The sequence below is a fragment of the Pediculus humanus genome, genomic scaffold (genome assembly GCF_000006295.1).
Source record: "Pediculus humanus corporis 1103172108221 genomic scaffold, whole genome shotgun sequence".
NCBI classification, from domain to species: domain Eukaryota; kingdom Metazoa; phylum Arthropoda; class Insecta; order Psocodea; family Pediculidae; genus Pediculus; species Pediculus humanus.
Genome location: NW_002987791.1, coordinates 255,434 through 262,025, shown reverse-complemented (window position 1 = coordinate 262,025; position 6,592 = coordinate 255,434).

Genomic DNA, 6,592 nt, shown 5'->3' with positions numbered 1-6,592 from the left:
TTTTTTTTTTTTTTTTTTTTTGGTTTTTGGCAAGAGCCAAAAGAGAAAAAAAAGAGGGGGGGGGCAATTTTAAATTATTATTATTATTATTTTACTTACACTAATTTTTTTTATAAATATATATATAAATGAATAAAAATAGCTATTTCACTAGTTAGCTAAAAATAAAAATTTAAATTTAAATTTTTTTTTTAAATTTAAATTTATTCAAACTTGAATAAGAATTTTTGCGTTTACTACTTTTTACGTACAATTTTTTTTTTTAGTAAAAAAAAAGATGCATTGTATTTTTTTAAAAAAAAAAAATAATTTATAACAATTTTTTGTCTAATTGTGCCGAAAATAATAATAATAAAAAAAAAAAACAAAAAAAAAGTTGATACTTTTTTAAAATAGTTTTAAATTTGTTTTTTATTTTGCATTGATATATAAACCATTATTCAAAAATAATGAATTTTTATTCTCAATCATTATTATAATTTTCTTTTTTAATAAATTACCTGAGAAATTTGCTTGTAATAAGAATTTATTGGCAAATTTGTTGTTTTCGCATTTGATGCACAACAAGAATTTTATTTAAAATGGCGGAAAATGTAGTGAATACTCAAAAAAATGGTGATAATGACTGCTTAAAATGTAAGTATGGTTAATCTATATTTTGAAGTATAATAAAATTCAGTAAAGTATTAAATTTACAAAAAAAAAAAAAAAAAAAAACATATTAAAAGTAAATTTATTAAATGTGTTTACATTTTAAATGCAAGAAGGAAAAATGTTGCCAACCTAAAGCAAACCTGAAGAAAAAAAATTTCCCTGCGCATACAGTGTGAAAATATCCGGATATTGTAATGACAGTTTTATAAAGTTTTAATTTTTTTTTAATTTATTATAATTAAAATTATGATTAACCGTGCGGAATATTATTATAATTGAAATTATATATTGAAGTTCTTTGATAATTTGTTAAGTTTTTTATTTTTACGTTATTTTAAAGCATTCGTTTTGCATAAAAACTACATCAATTTGACCACACTGTGATTTTGATCAGTTTGAAAAGAAAAAAAAAAGTTTTTAATCGTTTTGTTTTTGTTTGAAATTACTTTATTTATATTATAAACATAAATTTCAAATACCTTTTATTAAAATTTACATTCTAAAAGTTAAAAGTGGATAATTTCAAATAACCAATTGGAACACACAGTAAAAACAGTTAAGCAGTATGGTGGACTATACAGGTATGTATGCATTATTCAAAATTAAGAATTTATATATCTTACTAATTTAGATCTGGTTTAATAAACTAATAACCTTTTACTAACACTACATACAATAAGTTTATTCGATTGTTTGCAATGTGTGTAAAATATTTTAATGAATTTATATTAATTATGCACTAATTACTGTATCTATTGTTAATTGTTCCTCGAGAATTTATCATGTTGCATATTCAAATTATTTAACACTCGAGTAAATTTGATTACATTTTATTCGTGGCATCTTATTTTAAATAAACACATTTACTTATATGTGTGTGTGTATGTAAGCTTTCAATGCTTTTGGAATGTTTAAAAAAATATTATTATTTATTATTATTTGACAATTAATCGTTGATACCTTAATACCTGATTAAACTACTTTTATTTTGTACTTTTCTTTAAGTACCACTCGATAAAATAATTTTTTTGCTGATAATTTAGTTAATTGAATTTACTCGAGTAAGAAATAACATCGAATTGGTTTTTAAATTGTGGAGTTAAGTCGATAAAGGTTTTTAATTAGTAATTTAAGTCGATAAAAGGTCATATAGTAAAATTTTAAAAAAAAAAAAAAGGAAAAAGTGACAGGAATGAGGAATATTATATTTCAATATGATTTTATTTTTAAATTTTAAAAAAAAAAAAAAAATGAACTGGATAAATATTCTTTTTTTTTTTTATTGAAAATTAAATTTTTTAATTTAAAACTTTTTAACCGCGAGTAATTTAAAACAAAAAGACAAGATCATTTGAGCAAAGATCCTGATTTCGTAGTAAAAAAAAAAACGGTCACGGACGGGAAATTTGTTCTATAACAACCAACTCCTACTACTACTTCTGCTGCCACTGCCGCCAACTTAATAAACGCGCCAACATCATTTTCATTTGCCATTTCGTTAAGAGAATTTAAATTGTTCGTTACTCTGTCAAAGTTTTTTCTTTTTTAAATTTATATTTACGTAAATTATTTCACCGAAATAAAATTATTATTTTTTACGCGTTATATTAAAATAAAAAATTATTTTTATTTAAAAAAAAATATTATGAAAAAGTGAATTGTCGTTTAAAAAAAAATTTTTTTTTATGATGAGCAACGGATTTAGTACGTCACCATTTGAAGAAAATGGCAACCATTATTCGGTATCGTATTTTTAATTTTTTTTTTTAAATTCGTAATTAGTAATTAATTACTTTAATTTAATTTATTCGATAGTATAAAGTTTTCCCAATACTTTTCCTTCTTCTTCTGCTTCTTCTAAATAATAAATTTCAATTACATTTTTTTTTTTTATTATTATTTTTCGAAATGTAAAAACCGTTAAAAATTTCATTTATTTAAAAGAATTTTTTTTTTTTTTGAAATTTATGTTCGAGAATGAAAATTTAAAATTTGTTAAACGATTTGTGAATGACTTTTATTGTTATTATTATTAATATTAAATTTTTTTTTTTTTTTTGTTTAACGACAGTTTCTTCTTCGGTGATAAATAAATAATAATATAAAATAAAAAAAAAAACGGGTTTTACACGACAAAAAAAAAATTTAAATTTTATAATATCATATTTTCTCTATGTTAATAATAATAATTATTATTATTAAATTTATTTTTAACCGTTAGTTAGTAAAAAAAAAAATTTTTTTTTCAGTCTCCCCCCGCGAATAATTAATTAATTAATCAATAATAATAATAATAATAATAATTGTCGTTGATAAATTTAAAATGTTATTTTTTGACAAAAAAAAAAAAAATAAATAAAATAAAATGCTATTTGACCGGTTTTTATAATTAACACCGACAAAAATTTGATTCAAGTCGAGGTGAAAAAAAAATTAAAATTAATTATATTATTATTATTATTATTATTATTATTATTATTAATATTGGCGAAACGTTTCGTACGAGAAAAAAAAAAAATGGAGAAAGAAAAAAAAAAACTTCTCTTATGTACATTTCATTCACCTACCTTGACCGATAGCATATGAATTATTTATTAATAAAAAATATCGCAATAATAAGTTAATAAAAATTAAATAAAATTTTTTTTTACATTCGATTCGACCAGGTTCTTTATTATTATTATTATTATTATTATTATTATTATTATTATTATTATTTATTTATTTTATTTATTTATTTTTGGTTATTGTATTTTGCTGATTTGTATAACCCGTTTTTTTTATTTGAGGTGAGGGCGTAAGAAATTTTTTTTTTTTTTTTTGTAATAATAAAAGGAAGGTACGTTTTGCAAAAACAAGGTTCGGGTTTTATTATTACTATTATTATTATTATTATTATTATTATTATTATTCATACAATTATTATTATTATTATTACACTGTTTTTATATGTATATGGCAAGAGTCGAATTTAATTAATTTATTATTCGTGTTTTTTTTTTTTTTTTTGTTTTTTTTTTCGTATTTGGTAACTAATCCAAAAATAATCGAAATTTTTTTTTTTTTTTTTTCGGTAAATTTTAAAAAGTCGCGCGCATCTCGCATGACGTCACTTTTTTTTTTTTTTTTTTTTTTTAATAATTTTTATAATAAGTTTTTAATAAAATTTTTAATAAATTGACAGTGATCAAAAATGAATCAATAAGAAAAAAAAAAAAAAAAAAGAAAAAGTTTTTCAAGTTTTTATGACGTTTTTCCGGTTGGGCAACAATTCGAAATCCGGTCAAATTTCTTTTTAAATTATCATTATTATTATTATTATGAGTTAGTGATTATGGCGGAAATACGATCGGTGAAATAATTACCTAATAATAAAAAGTTTTTGGGCGTTTCAAGCAAAAAATAAAAAAATGATAATAATTTATTTATTTTTTTAAAATTAGATTATTATTATTATTATTATTATTATTATTATTATTATTTGTTTTTGTTTTAATTTTTTTTTTTTTTTATTACGGATATTATTAACGGAAATGAATTCGGTCGGAAATATTGTTACGAATCACAAATCAAAATGAAACATATTCGGGGGGAAAAAAAATACAAAACAAAACAAAACAAACAAAAACAAACAAAGAGTTTCAAGGTTTTTAAATTTTTCTCGTTTTTTTAAAAAAAATGTAATTACAACAACAACAACAATTTTTTTGTTTTTCGTTACACATAATGTACGCGTCCTTGTTCGAATCGTTTAATTTCATATAAAAAAAAAAATGTGTTCCCTAATTGAATAATTTTTTTTTTTCATAAAAAAAATCTTTTGATTACGAAAAAGAAGGTTATTTTTAGGAAATGGGTTAAGTAGAAGATGGAAAAACGTGTCAGCCATGTTACATCGTCGTGATTTATAATAATTTTAACGTTTTTTTTTTAACCATTACATTAAATAATAATAATAATAAATATGGTTGCAGTTGTTTTCGTTTGTTGTAATAGTAATACAACAAGGCGAACGTAAATTTTTACGTACGTGTAAACAATCAAAAAATTATTTATTTTTTTTTTTTAACATTTTAGTTAAACATTTAAACTTTCATTAGTTGTTGTTAACTACTGACCACCCCCTCCCCTCCGCCCCCGCCTCTTCTGCTTGTATTGCATACACGACAGCGTTCTAGTGTCACGACTTTTTTTTTTTTTTTTTTTTTTAATTTAACGAATTTGGCAAATTTTTTATGGTAATAATAAAACGATCGTATGAAGGTACCGGCAGGTGTCGAAATTTATCATAAATTAAAATAAAACAATAAAATTTGTTAGAGAGAGAGAGAGAGAGAAAATTATAATAATGATGATGATGATGAAATTATTTTCAATTGTAAATACATGCGTGTAACGTACACGTTCGAACGTGACGTAACAAGCCGCCATTTTTTTTCGATTTTTTCGTGTGTTTGTTCTATACGTTTCGATTCGACAATTAAATTTTTTTTTCTCCGAGGGGGGAGGAGGAGGAGAAGGGGAAGGAAAAAGGGAAGAAGGAGAAGGGAAAGGGGGAGAAGGAGGGGAGAGGATTTTCCATCTTTGTCGCATCATATGTCACATTTATTAACACTTAATAAAATGACAAGGTCCGCGAGATTATTTTTAGAAGTGATAACACATAATAAAAGGTATTACGTAAAAAAAAAAAACACGTTTTAATTATTTATCCATATTTACGTGTGTGTGTGTGGGTGTGCGAGTGAGTGAGTGAGTGAATGGGCGACCGATTTTATTAACAAAAAAAAAAAAAAAAAAAATAGGAATCGATAATATTAAGGCCCCCCCCCCACTTCTTTCGCGTTCGCGTGTGAATGGATTAGTCGTTGAAAACAAAACAAAAAACGACAAGGAGAATCGAATAGAAAACAATTAAGAATCGATATTGTTGTTGTTGTTGTTTGTTGTTTGTTGTCATTTTTAAATTGTTTTGGTTGGTTGCCTTAGAGATGCACGTACACGAAAATAACTTTTTTTTTAAAGGTCAAAGATTGCGGAAATTAAAAAAAAAAAAAAAAACAAAATCAAGTTTTTTTTTTAAAAAAATTTTTACGGTGAAAGGTGGAACGAAAAAAAAAAGAGGAAATTGCATAATTTCTAAAAAAATGAAGTTCAGGATTAATAATAATAATAATAATAATAATAATAATAATAATAATAATAATAATAAAAAGGGGGGGGCGAGTCTTTCGTATAAGTCAGAAAGGGGGGCCTTAAGGAACGAAAAATCATTTTTTTTGTTTTTTTTTGTTTTTGTTTTTTTTTTATTTCAAGGCTTTTTATTACAATAAAAAAAAAATTTATCGAACCTGAAATATCACAGGTTTAATATCATGCAGGATCGATTTGTAGGTGTTTGAAAATCGGAAAAATCGCACATTTTTTTAAAATAAAATTTTTGAATGCGATTATGACGTTGTTGATTTGTTCGTTTGTTAGGTTTACAATTTAAATTAATGAAACGCAAACAAACAAACAAACGGGCAAACAAACAAGTCGATCGAGAGACAACTTTGAAAAAGTGCTTCGAAACCATTAAAAAATAATAATAATTTTAAAAAAAAAAAAAAATACATTAAAGTCACGGATGCCTTTTGGTAATCCGCCATTTTTGTTTTTCTTTTTTTTTTTTCTAATTTGAAATTATATAGAATTAAATAGAAAATTTTTTTTTTTTTATCGAAAGGGGTTTGAAAATTATTGTTTTTTTTTTTAATGAAAAATTTGACATTCGATCGCGTTTTTTTTCTACTTCAAATATTTCCAATATGGTAATTTTTTACATTTTAATTATCGAACCGTGAAAAAAACCAAAAAAAAAAAAAAAAACGAAAAAAAAAACAAGTTCAATATGCGATTTATAATTTAACAAAGAAAGGATAAAGAAAAAGAAAAA